Genomic DNA, 12,901 nt, shown 5'->3' with positions numbered 1-12,901 from the left:
CAGAGTAGAGATATGAAAGACATTGTGAATCTTTGCCTCCGGAGGAAGTGCCAACTTATAAGCCACAGCACTAAGCTTTTGCTGGATCTTAAATGGTCCAAAATAACGCATGCCCAATTTCTGATGCTTACGTAAAGCCACCGAATGTTGTCGATAGGGTTGGAGCTTTACTAAAGCTAAGTCACCCTCCTCCAATTCAACCTGGCAATGCTGCTTATCGGCATGGTACTTCATGAACTGTTGAGAACGAGTCAGATTGTGCTTCAGCTGCTCTAGAGTCTGGTCCCGCAGAGTCAACATTTCTTGTAAGGAAGGATCATCCGTATGGCAAAATTCATATCGAACCAGAGATGGCGGATCCCGACCATATAGAGCCTTAAAGGAGGACATCTTAATGCTATTATGCCAAGAAGTATTGTACCAAAGCTCTGCCCAAGGAAGCATATCCAGCCATCGTCTCGGGGTATCAAAACAAAAACACCGAAGGTACATTTCCAGCGTTATGTTCAACACTTCACTCTGACCATCAGTTTGCAGGTGATAAGCGGAGCTCATGGCCAAGGTGGTCCCCTGTAGCTTAAAGAGGTACTGCCAGAATTCGCTAACAAAGACTTTGTCGCGGTCTGAGACTATTGATTTGGGATAACCATGCAGCTTCACAACATGTTGAATAAAAGCCTCAGCAACACTCTTACTATTAAAGTCATTCTCAAGTGCAATGAAATGAGCTGATTTAGTAAGACTATCAATTACAACCAAGATCACAGAAAAACCATGAATTGGAGGCAAAACTATAATAAAATTCATGCAAATATCCTCCCAAACTCTAGAAGGAATAGGCAGCGGTTGCAACAATCCTGCTGGCAATCTTGTCTCTACTTTTGCTCGCTGACAAGTACCACAAGAGAGGACATATTCTCGTATTTGCTGCTGCATCTTAGGCCAGTAAAATGTGGAGCAAATGCGTTCCACTGTTTTAGCAATGTCCGCATGCCCTCCCACAGCACTATCATGGAATTCTTTCATGATGAGACCAATGAGTTTGCTGCTCTGTGGAACTACCACTCTGTCCCGCCACAATAAAATGCAGTAATAATAATTGAGAGAAGGAAGAGAGGTTAGGATCACTGGCTTACTGCGAAGGTTGCTGCGAGGATGACAGCGACACTCACTACTGTGACGAGGACCGCGATGACCATGCTTATGGCTCACTGCTACGGCAAACACAGCAACGGCGACGCTCATTTATCAGACAAAGACGCGATGCTCTCGTGAAGACAGCGACGAAGTTCTTCTCAGGCAAGTAATCTCAGGCGCGCGACAAGCCAATGAGTGTTGCAGCGACCTTGAGAGTGAGACGAGGAAGCGATGAGCAGGGTTTGGGGATCGGTAGAGTGGTGGACAACGGTGAGAGGAGAAGCGGACTGGAAAGGCGAGAGGGAAGAAAAGAAAGAAGGCTAGGGTTTGCCGTTTTTGTTTGGTGAGGGTCTGAGGGAATGACAAAAGGAGAAATCACAAATCAGAATTGAAGGGGGATAGGGGTTTCTAACTAATATATATATATATATATATATATATATATATATATATATATAAAAGGTATTTTGGTCTATTTAATATAAGGGGGATTAAACGAGTATCCACGGGGTGGGACCTCTATCCTTGCTTCTGTCCTGTTTATTATATGGGTTTCTGTTTTTCGTCTCCACGAAAAGAAAATGCTCCTCAAATCTATCCCCCGACTACTAATTTTTCGCGAATATTCGCCCCGCCTGAAAAAATTGCCATCCTTAAACATGATTTTTCTTCATCAATTTTGAGCAATCCTAGCTGTGTAATCAATACTTTTTTTTGTTAATATTAAATCTTAAATGTTGATTTTTTAATTTAAAATTTTAATAATATAAAAATAAAATACTAATTTAAAATATTAAATAAAGTATATCTTTTGTTCTTAAAATTTGGCAAAAATTTTAAAAATTACTCCTAAGTTTTATTTTGTCTCAAAAGTTTTCGATTTACATCAAATATACTCTCGACGACTAAATTTTCAAAAAGTTTACAACCAATTTAACAATAATGCATGAAAATTATGCTTAATTTGTTTATGTTAAAAGTTGTTTTTATAAAATTGTTGTTAAATTAGTTTTAAATTTTTTTGAAAAATTAGTCATCAATGGTATATTATTTGATGCAGATAAAAAATTTCTAGAAAAAAATCAAAACAAAATAAAATTTAGAGGTATTTTTAAAACTTTTATCAAACTTAAGGGACAAAAAATATATTTTACTCTATTAACTAATATAAATAAAAAATATTAACTCCTGTTATTTATTTTATTTTTCAATTTAATCTATTTAAGTATCTAGACTCTTATTGTTTCAACTAATGAGATAGATTATGACTCTTGAGGAAATTAAATGTTAGGACAGATAGACATTACGTAAATTAATTTTGAAGAGGCAACCCTCACTCATTATAAATTGAAACTGATTACAACACGACCTTAGCATGATCGATACAAATTAAAATAAAGCTAATTTAATAAGCATTACATGATGAGAAGTAATTGCCTTATTATGATTATGCTTGCTTTGCTCCTCTCTAGTCCGCCTTGTTCAGCCGGCGGCAAGAGTAAGGATCACTCCATTAAGGAAGAGTTTCTTTTAAACTTGAGCGTTCACAGCCGTAAGGCAAATGAGGTAGCAACTTTTGCAGTGGCGGAGCATGACCATATATCCCACGCGAACTTGAGACTAGTACAGATCCTTAGTTGCACAAAAATTTTTCACACAGATCAATCAGGCACCTTTGCTCTCCTGCTACTCGCAAAAGATGAAGATGATAATTATAGGGTTAAGAAGTTCTTCGCTCGGGTCTATCAGGGCAACCTCTTTTATCAATCCAGATATCAATTACAAAAATTTGAATCACGCGAATAATAGTATGTTTTTAGTTTTGTGTGAAGTTATTGTTTGTGGTTAACGATGATGTTTTTTATAAATTCTAATATTATAACTGTAATTTCTTTTTTATGTTGAAGTTATCCAAAAGCATATATAGACCGTGTAATCCAAGTTTCATCATCTTAAAATAATACATATAATTTTCTTTTTAATTTATATCCATATGTTTTGTTGGCAGTATAAAAATGTGAATCAATAATTATGCTAGGGACTATTAAACATTAGGATATATGAAGACATGAACAAATTTAAGAAATGTGATAAATATATTAATTCTTGAATTCATTCTGCAAGTATATATAAAATGGAGAGTTCTTTGGTAATCAAGACGATGGTGTCTAAAGGTGGCCAAAAATTGATTCACAAATTGAAAATTGACATGTGGAATAATTGAATATAGTTAAAAACATTACATTAAAAATAGAAAAAGTTAAGTTATATATATATATATATATATATATATATATAAGAAAAAAAAGATGTGAAGTAATAAAAATGAGATTTTTTTATTTAAATAAATTAAATAAATATTTTATTTATTAAAATAAATAATTATAAAAATTATTATAAAAATACATCTCTCAATCTTATCTCGTTTATTTACACGATAAACGATATAATTATGAATATATTTCGTTTACACAGTAAACTAGATTTATAGAATTTGAAAAAATACACCTATTTCGTTTACAATATAAACAAGATACATTCATAATTATCTCGTTTACAAAATAAACGAGATATGTGTATTTGTAAATATAAAAATATAAATTTTAAAAATAATAAAAAATATTAATAATTTAAATGAGACCAAACTCTTAAAATGAAACTTTTCAAATAATAGAGAAAATAGGTGGTTTCAAACAATGTTCTGAAAACCGATTCGAACCGACCGGTCAAACCGCGAACGGTGAGAATTACGATTCGGTTACATGCTAAAACCGAAAAAATGAAAACCGTTGTTGAACCGCTAAATCGGCCGGTAACCGGTCAGTCGAACCGAACCAGGACCCGGCCGGTTTCTTTACTTTGCACAAAAATGCTCAAAACGCACCGTTTAGATGTTTAGCATTCAGTATGTAAGCCCCAACCCTTACCAGTTACCAACCCTAACTCCAACTCTCCAACGGCGCAGCATCACACCCTCTCTCGTCCCTCCCATCACCCTCGAGCTAGCCGTTCCTCTCAGCGCCGGCGAGCTTAGTCCCTCCCTTTCGTTGAACCGCCGGACCTCCTGACGCCGTCGCCGGTTGGAGCTTCGAAGCTCACTCGGTCCCTCACTCAGCTAACGGCTCAGACTCTCAGTAGTGGAAGAATAGTCGCCAGGCTCGCCTCCTCCCTCCGTCGCGAAGCTTTGTTCCACCGTCGCCGGTGCCATCTCTGTTGCTGCCTCCGTCGCCAGCTCTCCGTTTCCAGTGCCATCATCCTTCCTTGCATTTGAATCTGTAATGGAGCCTCTGTTTGATTTTGATTCTGATTTGTTTTTATTCTGAACTTTTTTATTCTTATTGTTGGTTTGATTCTGATTTAGTTTTATTCTTCCATTGTCCTCCCTATGGTTGATTCTAATTTGTTCTTTGGTTGGGTTGTTCTTGATTCTTTGGTTGGGTTGTTAATTCTATTTTTCTAGTATTATCATAATTTCTAAGCGTACTTGATTTATAATTCTACTTTCTTTTTAATTGTCTCTAAGCGTACTTGATTTTTTGGATTTAGAGTTATTTTTTATTGAATTTTGAATTTGTGCTTGATCTGCAATTTCTGTTTGATTCTTCTTTGTGTTCATGTAGCAATTTGAGTATGGGCTATAGAATATATTTTTGTAGTTTTTGCGTGATTTAGGTAGGCTTAATGTTTATTCGATCTGTTCTCTGCTCTTATATCCTATCCCTTTTGGGCTAAGCAGAATGAGAACAGTTAACAATTAGCTTGACTTTACTGCTTTGTAGAGCCTTGTAGCTGATGCTATGGCATACTCAGTCATACTTCCTAACTCTTAATGTGAGTTTCTGCTGAAGGCTATGCTTTGCACTGGATTTGTAGTGAGTACCCTAATAAATTTTTGTACTCTCCTTCAGTAGCTAATTAATCTAGACAATTAATTTTGAGTGGGACATAGCTTGATGATTCAAATTATCCATGAATTGAAAGAAATTGGCTTGTTGCAAATAATAGAAAACCTTTGTGCTTCCAAAAATAAAGAGAAATTTGGAGAGAGCAATATGCACATCTAACTTATTACCAGAAAATTTCTTAAAGTCTTTTAATTCTTTAATTTTAATTCTCTCTTGAACAGTTCATTATTGGTGATGGCAATAACATGTATGATTTCACTTATGTTGGAAATGTGGCTCATTCCCATTTATGTGCTGACCGAGCTCTAGCTTCAGAGGGAGAAGTTTCAAAAAAAGCTGCAGGAGAGGTACCTTTGAAACATTCTCTCATTACATTTTTTGGTATATAAATATTTATTTAATTATGTAAATGAAGATTAAACATGGACATTTTAGAAGGCAGTGATGATGATCCTGCTCTATTGTAGATGGGTTGTTAGTTGTTCATAGGTGTACATTCTTTAGAAACCACGGTTGCTAACATGATGATGAGTTGATGATACATTTAAAGGTAGAATTTCTTCTTTTGGGTGAATGACAAGACCTGGAAAATATATGTTTCAGCAAATCCTAATCAAACACTTAAGCTAAAATAAGAAAGATATACAACAAAAAACCTTATTCCACTTGGTAGGGTTGATGATTGATGACAAACTTGGATCATTTTGATGCTGCTATGTTATGTTTGATTGGTTATTTTGTTTTTTGACTTTTGAATTTGTAGTTGAATGAGATTATAACATTCTGGTTTATGTAGTACTTTTAATTTGAATGATATTTTAAAGTTTAGATTAGACTATAATTATATTTTCATGTGTTTATTTATATTTTATTTATTATTTTATTATAAAACGGTTTTTTCGGTTCAATTACGGTCGAACCGGTTGAACCTATAAACCAGTGAACCAGTAGCTAGAGCGGTTCGATGACCGGTTTGATTTTCAGAACCTTGGTTTCAAATAATAGAAAAGATGAACAGTTTCAAAATAACAAAGAAGCTAGACAGTTTTAACTAACTAATTAATTAATGGGCGATTGGACCTATCACGTAACTTTAAATTGCCCATTTAAAATCAACACATTATTTTCTTAGAAACCAACCCATTTAATTATCTTCTTTGTTATTTTGAAACTGTTCATCTTCTCTATTATTTGAAACCGCCTATTTTCTCTATTATTTGAAACGTTTTATTTTAAGAGTTTGGTCTAATTTAAATTATTAATATTTTTTATTATTTTTAAAAAATATATTTTTATATCTACAAATACACATCTCTTGTTTACACAATAAACGAATCATTTTAAGTGTATCTTGTTTACACGGCAAATAAAATACGTGTATTTTTTCAAATTTCATATATATCGTTTAAACGAAATATATTCATAATTATATCGTTTACAGTGTATTAAACGAGATAAAATTGAGAGACATATTTTTGTAATAATTTTTATAATTATTTATTCCAATAAATAAAATATTTATTTAATTTATTTAAATAAATCCCATTTTTATTAACTTCACAGTTTTTTTATCTTTTTTTTTCTTCTATGTATTTATATTTCTTTTATAACTTAGTTTTTCTCATTTTTAATGTAATTCATAAAAGCATATTCTTAAAATGTTTCTCACTATATTCAACCATTTGTCCATTCTACATGTCAACTTTTAATTTGTGGGTCAATCTTTGGCCACCTTTGGACACATTATCTTGGTCACCAAAGAACTCCCCATATAAAATACCCTCTCAAGGAGAGCTCATATTTGTAGTAAGAGGCTTAGATTGAAATTATTAAGACTATTAAAATGGGTTAAATTTATCAACTTAATATATTTAGCCGTTTAACTATTTTAAATAAATGGATTTTTTTATTCTAAAAAATAAGTTCGTCAAAATATATGTTTAATAAAAGTAACCACTCAGATAAAGATATTAAAAATAATTTTTTTAAAAGATTTTTTAATAATTAAAATTTAGTACATATAATCGATTAAATTGTGTTATTTTTATTAAAATTAAACCAAAGATGTAATACCTTAATTATCAGAATGTCACGCTTCTGACTGCGCCACTCTGATAATTCAGGTATTACGACGACTCTTAAAATATATACTTTTGTTAAATAGATTAAACTCAAAACATACTTAGTGCATGTTTGGGCGCCATTATTTTGTTAAAAAAAGATCTTTTTTCAATGAAAAAAGATCTTTTTTTATTTTTTAACATGTTTGGCAAATTTCTAGTAGTAAAAGTAAAAGCACTAGTAAAATCAAAAAAAGATCTTTTTTGAGAAGCTGTAATTTACATCTTTTTTTAAAAGATCTTTTTTTCTTAAAAAAAGATGTTTTTCATGTAATAAATAAACAAAAAGTACTTTTATATTGTTATACCCAAACATAATTGATAGATAAAAAGACCTTTTTACATGAGATATCCAAACATAAAATTACTTTTACTTCTCTATAAGATCTTTTAAAAAAAGATAACTCGAAAAAAGATCTTTTCTTAGAAGCTCACCCAAACAAGCCCTTATTTCTTAATAAATCAAGAATCAAATAATAAAATTTCTCGAATACAATCTTTTTCTAAATAACATTTTAAACAGAATCTTAAATCTCATAATGAAATTTTGGCAACATCTCCCCTAAAACTTGTACTTTGTCACCCTTTTCGAATCCCAACCAAACCATTCCACAACCCTTTTCAACGAGTTCAAAACCAAATCAGTTCAAAATCAAGCTGATTTCAAAAATTCATATTATTTTCATATTTCAAGGAAACTAATTCAAACTCAAATCATTTTCAACGGATTAAACTCAATTTCAACACTTTAAAGAAATAGTTCAGCAATCGTTTGTTTAATAAAAACCAAACAATAATCCAATCAAACAAAAATTTATATTCATCTAAAACAGCCAGACAATACATAAGATTTATACAATCACTAAAAAGTGCATTTCTTACATCAATATCCATTTATAACAATTCCAAATTATAAAATTGAATTTTTTAAAAAATTCCCTACCTCGAAAAGTTGAACCCATAAACCAAGCGCGTCAGAGAAAACACTTTTCCCTCGAACCAAAAACAACAGCGTCAACTCCAACTAGATTTCGCAGCAATAACAGCCAGAAAGACACCAGCCAACAATAGTAACTCCACTCTAAGTTATTATCGTCATGTAAAATTTAATAATCTATAATAGAATAGTAACTGAAAGAGTTTTGAACAAGGAACGACTTACCGAGCTTACGAATAATTGAGAAGACGGAGCAGCGACAGCTCCGGTGACGACACAGCAGTTTGATGTCGCATGCAACAACCATTGAACTCAGCACACAAGACCCAGAACTTAACTCTATGTTACCAACATCTCAGAACCTTTAATAACTCATAACATAATACCAATTTTCAAAGATTTCAAAACGAAATGCTTACCGAAAAGACAGTGGTTCTACCGGCGATTTCTGGCGGTCAGAACAGTGACATAAAGTTTCGACGGTGACCGGGCAGTGACAAACGGCGGCGCAATAGCCACCCAGACACGGCGACGGCAACAGCAACTCCGCGACGCTCCCTTTCGCGCATCATCTCCCTCCCCTGTTCACGATTCCAACAACGGCGGCAAGGACGGGTTCGGCGGCAGATTTCTGACGAAGCTGGTGGCGATGACGTGACGGTGGCAGCGAGGCGTGGTGCAGTGGCGGTGCAGCTTCTCTTCAGTAACGATGGCCACTCCTCCTCCTCTTTCTCAAGGCCTCGTTCTATCTCCCTCTCCTCTGGTCTCTCGACGGCGCAGCGGCAACAGCGGTGAGGCCAACTAGTTCCGACACGTCTCCCTCTTCTCTGTTCCTCCCTCTTATGTTCTTTTCTTTCTCAACAACTGCTGCTGTGTTGTGTTTCATGTGTGTTGCGTTTTGTGTGTGTGTGTGTTCATGTGGGGTGTGGCGGTGAGAGAGGTGAGTGGGTTAGGGTTTAGGTTAGTGAAGGTAAATTAGGGTTTGTGTGGTGTAATAAAATTAAGAATTTTAGAGATTAAGATAAGGTAGTAATTTTTAATAAAAATAAAAGTATAGAGTAATAATCTAAATTCAAATTAAATATATAATAATTATCTTTGAAATACTATTTTATTATCAACTTCAAATCTATTTTCAAATAAATACTAATTCAATAAAAATTGATGATAATTAAATTAATTCTCTTTTATTTAAAAAATATAGTTAAAAATCTAAAATATTAAAATTAAGGTATATAAAATACTCATATTATTTTAATTGAGTACTTCTAATTTAAATTAGAGATAAATAAAATAATTTTCTTTCAATTCATAATGTAAGACCCAGAAATTTCAGAAAAATCTTATTATGAGTTAATTTTAATTTATTTATTCATTAAAGATTTTATTTTCATAAACTATTTTATTAAAAGTAATTAAATCAAGTTCTAATAATTAAAATAGAAATTTTATTTAATTTTTTAATTATTGGATAATTTTCTATATTTAAATTAAAGCTTAGTAGTTATAAAAAAATAAGAATTTTATATGACTTAGTTTAAATAATTGAGATTTTAGGATTTAATATTTTAATTTTTATAAACAAAAAAAATTAATTACATTATCTTTAATTTTAAATTATGATATTTGATTGAAAGCCAATTTACAAATTGATAATTAAATAATATTTTTAAAGTGATTTTGAAGGATTAAAATTAGATTTTAAAATTTATATAATATAACATAATTTGATTTAAAATTTACCAAATTCGAATTTAAAATAAATTATACCTAAATTCAAATTGCCCCCAAATCAAACTCTAATCCTAAAAATTAAACACAAAATCCTAATTCCCTTGTACCCAACTCTAGCTGCTACTAATATTTTCCTTATCACACACAACAATAAAAAAAGGAAACAAAAGAAAGGGAAGAATGGAGAGGGGGCAGGGAAACAAAGAAGAAAGAAAGAAAGAAAAGGAAAAAAAAGAGAGAGAGTAGAGAAAGAGAGATGGGGATCGAGGGAGTGAGGGAACGGAGGACAACCGAGAAGAAGAGGGAATGAAAGGAGCGTCGCCGATTGAAGGGGAGGTCACCACCGCCGCCAAATCGCCGAGCCGTCACACACGTTGCCGCCATGCTTCGACGTCGCTGCTCTGTCGCCGCCAAGCTGTCGCCGTCACCAAGTCCGAGGTGAAGAGGAGGAGCGCGAGTTGGAGGAACGGTCGCCGACATCCCACACCGTCGGGTCTCACCAGGCCGTCACCTTCCGTTGTTTCCAGTGCCGCTGCCAAGCCAAGAACGAGTCAGAGGGAGAGAGATTCGTCGCCGTCGGGAACCAGGTTCAAAAAGGAAGAACCGCGATGAGGAAGGGGAGCGAGAGCTATCTCGGTGGTCGCCGTCACCACCGGAGCTTCCTCCGTGCCATGGCTTGCCGTTTTGAGCTGCTGGCCGCTGGAACCACCACCGGGGATGCCGCTACTTAGCTTAATCGCTACTTCTTATTTGCGGTAAGTATTTTTGTTTTGAAAAGCCCTTTAGTCATTGTTCTGTTATTTTACACTGAGGTTTTGCAGCGTAAATTATTATAAGATTAAGTTTCGATTATTATAGGTTACGATTAGAGTTGCTATGGTTGCTGCAAAAGTGGTTTGGAGCTGAGGTTGCGACTGTCGTTGTTGCGAGTCGAGAGAAAATGGAGTTTTGTCACGTAATTGAGTCGCGATTGAGGTAGGGGCACTTTCCTTAAACTCATTTTATTTCCGAAAATGGCTATAAATCGATATTGATGCAAAAAAAATTTTTTGGTGATTAGAGTTTTTATGGATTGAATTGAATTGTTTTGGATAAATAAAATTGTGTGCTTAATTGGATTATTGATTTTCTTGAGTTGGCGTGGAGTTCTTGAAAGTTTATACTAAAAATTAATTTTATTTTGGAAATCTGATTTATATATATTTTTATATTAAGGAAAGACTTGGGTTTGAAACCGTTGAAAATAGTTTGAGAAACTGTTGGTTTGATTTGTTGGTAATGACTTGAGAATTTGAGATGATTAATTATTGAAGCTGGTTCAATTTTGAAAATGATTTGACATTTGAGTTGTTTGATATTGAAGCTGGATGAGAACGGGTTGGAAAATATGGTTTTGATGGGACCCGTAAAGGTGGCAGAATCCGAATTTTAGAGGAGATGCTGCCAAAATTTTTATAAATATAAAAAAGCTTCGTTTGAAGTGATTATTCAGAAATATTTGGTTTTAAAGATTATATGTTTTAAGTTTGATTTATTTAGAAAAGAATGAATAATGTTTTGAATTGAGATTATTGATGAACTGAATGAGAGGATGGATGATGATGATTGAACTTGAATAAAGGATGATGAAGATTGATTTTAAAGTATAATTTTTGAATGAATTTGGAGATGAGATATGAATTGATGATGGGAATTAACTTAAAATAAATAAGACTTGCAAAATTGAGACAAATTGTTAATCCTCTATATGTAAGATGTGATCGAGTACTTTAATTTTCCGGGTTCCCCCATCGGCATATATATATATATATATATATATATATTTGAGCTTGGGACTTTGTCTCTCTCAATGGATGAGCTTGAAATTTTTCCATGGATATTATTGAGTTTGGGGATGCTCGTACAGAGGGACTGTCCAATGGTTAGCTACCAAAACATATTGGGTTGGCTGTATAACCGACAGATGAGCTCATTAGCCATAGGACAGACATGCATAATGTGCATTTGCATGCTTGGTTTGGGTTTGAATTTGTTTTGGTTTGCCTAATTGCTTAACTGTCTTTAACTACTATCTGAGCTATTTGCTGTAACTACTATTTAAACCTATGCTTTCCTTGTCTGTTTTGCCTGTATTTGTCATCGTGTGATACTTTTGAAATTGAGTTTTGGTGTTGAATTGATGATTGTGTTGACTGATTGCGTGGTTGATTACTGACTGAGGTTTTAGTAAATTATGAAAAATCAAGTTGGTTCAACATAGACTTAATAAACCTATGCTTGAAATAGGTTGGTCATTCATATAGTCTAAGAAACTAATTAAGATTTTCTTATAAGAAAAGAAAGGTTTTAGATTTCTGGATATTTAAATATTGATTTTGAAAAGGGGGTTTTTGGATGATTAGTCGTTGGTTTTTAAAAGATTCCTAGGACAAACGATAATCACTACCTTAGAATCAAATCTTCTCTTTATACATATCTTCTTATGATAATTCTTAAACCCTCTACTGAGAACCCTTTCGAGAACGATATTCTCACCCCCTACAAAATTTCTTTTTCAGTGACAGATTTAGGAAGTTTTGGCGCGGAGCTGCGACCGAGCTAAGGATGCCTTATTTACATATATGTATCTTTATTTTCTGTATTTGATTTAACCTTAGATTTTGTTTTTCCCTCGTCATTTATTCTTTTGTAATTTTAGAGGGATAGGACTTGTATTTGAGAAGTATTTGAATAAGTTTATGTATTTATTATTATGTGGATTTAAGTATGTGATTAAGTAAATTAAAGTAAACACTTTTCGGTTTCGTAACTAAGAAATTGGGTTTATATTCGCAAAGGCTCAATATTAAATAATTATAATATGAAATTAATAGATTAGAGGTAAGTAACGCCTGAACTTATAGTACAATCATCAGGTATTAAAAGTAAAGGTGTTACACATAAAATCAAACTAAAATCCCAATTATTCAAATTTAAATAGCTAAAATATCATTATTTTTAAATTTCTAAAACTTTAAATTGTTAATAAAAAATTTTCAATAATTATAAAAATTAGATAAAAATTATAA

General features: G+C 33.0%; 1 long non-coding RNA gene across 1 annotated transcript; it reads left to right on the top strand.

Annotated features, from left to right (window-relative positions):
* Positions 1 to 10,539: 10,539 nt before the first annotated feature.
* Positions 10,540 to 12,591, top strand: LOC130977025 (uncharacterized). The gene is made up of 3 exons (XR_009084809.1): positions 10,540 to 10,588; positions 10,692 to 10,808; positions 12,392 to 12,591. It is a non-coding gene; the product is annotated as an uncharacterized LOC130977025 (long non-coding RNA).
* Positions 12,592 to 12,901: the final 310 nt, after the last annotated feature.

The sequence above is a fragment of the Arachis stenosperma genome, chromosome 4 (genome assembly GCF_014773155.1).
Source record: "Arachis stenosperma cultivar V10309 chromosome 4, arast.V10309.gnm1.PFL2, whole genome shotgun sequence".
Lineage (NCBI taxonomy): Eukaryota > Viridiplantae > Streptophyta > Magnoliopsida > Fabales > Fabaceae > Arachis > Arachis stenosperma.
The sequence above is the reverse complement of the archived record's forward strand: the minus strand, read 5'-3'. Positions and strand labels throughout refer to the sequence as shown.